This window comes from Lissotriton vulgaris, chromosome 8, assembly GCF_964263255.1.
Source record: "Lissotriton vulgaris chromosome 8, aLisVul1.2, whole genome shotgun sequence".
Lineage (NCBI taxonomy): Eukaryota > Metazoa > Chordata > Amphibia > Caudata > Salamandridae > Lissotriton > Lissotriton vulgaris.
The window spans coordinates 233949650-233951473 of record NC_141696.1 but is presented as its reverse complement, the minus strand read 5'-3'; the positions used below and the strand labels follow the sequence as shown (position 1 = coordinate 233951473).

General features: G+C 45.1%; 1 pseudogene; it reads left to right on the top strand.

The window, feature by feature from the left end:
• The first annotated feature begins 326 nt into the window (after positions 1–326).
• Positions 327–1241, top strand: LOC147696922 (ribonuclease H2 subunit A pseudogene; annotated as a pseudogene).
• Positions 1242–1824: the final 583 nt, after the last annotated feature.

The following is a 1824-nucleotide window of genomic DNA, read 5'->3' as shown; positions in this document are numbered from 1 at the left end:
AAATGTACACACACAATTCGATATTTAAGTGAATTTGATAATAAATTGTGTTGGTTTAGAACGATAATGATGCCGATAGAGTTTTCACCTTGGGGTTCACGTACTTTAATTATTTGCAGTATGGATTAAGTTCTTGTGTATATTTTGCTACATGCATAATGTTCTTTTGGGATGACAATACTTGTTACTCTGGTTAACATGACGACAACAATTATATGAGCATTAGATTCTACTTTCTGCTCATGCTTCTAACTTTAAATCATGTTCTCTCTGGAATAGGGGGTTAATACACCTGTACTCAATGAATGTTTCATTATGGTAGCAAAATGTACTTGGATTTGAGCGAGTTTGAGAAAGACAACAGCTGCAGCACCAGGCTCAGCTCTGCTGTGCCTCCTTTGTGTGTCAGCGAGCTGTGTTGCCTGGGAATAGATTAAGCGTGCCGGGGCCCAGTCCTGGGCCCTATGGTGTACGGCATATGTTACTGCCCGGTGTCCAAGAAGCAGGACTTGGTGGATTTGAAGGTCGCAGACTCCAAGACTCTGACCCAAGCGGAGAGGGAGCGTCTTTTTGAGAAGCTTGACAACGCCAAGGATTATGTGGGCTGGGCCCTGCAGGTTCTTTCACCCAACACTATCTCTACAAGCATGCAGCAGAGGGCAAAGTACAATCTGAATGCCATGTCGCACGATACTGCTATTTGGCTGATCCAGTTCGCACTGGACTCTGGAGTGAATTTGAAGGAGGTGTTTGTCGACACGGTGGGCCCAGCGGAGAAGTACGAGGAGAAACTGAAGGGCAAATTTCCGGAGCTGGAAGTGACTGTCAGGGCGAAGGCTGATTCTCTCTTTCCCGTGGTCAGTGCTGCCAGTATCTGTGCTAAGGTTGCCCGAGACCAGGCTGTGAAGGGATGGAAGTTCTTGGAAGGTCTAGGGGATGTCGCCTTGGAATACGGCTCTGAATACCCGTACGACCCCAAGACCAAAGATTGGCTAGCCAAGGTACTGGAACCCGTCTTCGGCTACCCCCAGTTTGTGTGCTTCAGCTGGAGTACCGCTCAGACAATATTGGACAGCAGAGCAGTGCCTGTGCACTGGGATGGCAGCGATGAGGTAGACGATAAAGAGACCAAGAAGTATGCTGCTGCCATGCTCTCGTACTTTAGTAAGAAGGACACTGGGAAACGCCAGCCACACCGCCTCTTTCACGAGAGGAAGTTGGAGGCAGTGTCTGATCTGTGAGTGTCCACTGTCCCCTTCACTACATCACTGACCCATGCATCCTGGAGCGGAAGAATTTGGTATTACAGTGCTGTCATCAACTGCTGCACTTGGACGACTGTAATACTGGAAGATATTTGATCACACAGACAAGCATAAGCCAGTGCTTCCCTTTGAAATGGGTGTGCATCCAGGACTTTGGCATTGATATGTAGGACTTTAATAAGCAAAATGCATATGACCCAAATGTTCATTGGACTGTTTGAGGTGGTCTGTCAGCAGTGTGGTTTAAGCACCACCAACCTGAAGGGTGAGACATGATTTTATTGTGTTCCGATGCAGATACGGACATCTTCCTGTCAAGCTTCTCATTAAAATTGTACCTGTTCACTGGTTTTATGTGCTTTTGAACTAAAATTGTAATTTGCATATTCTTGTTCTGGGGGACACTTTGCTGTGCCAATCAATTTATGTAATTGCTGGGAAAAAGCTTAATAAAATGTTCCTATACAACTGAGATACAAATATCAATGAAAGAAAATAATGTGTAATTAGATTAATATGTGACTACAGGATTTATTCAGGTTGGTAAATCAAGTCCAAA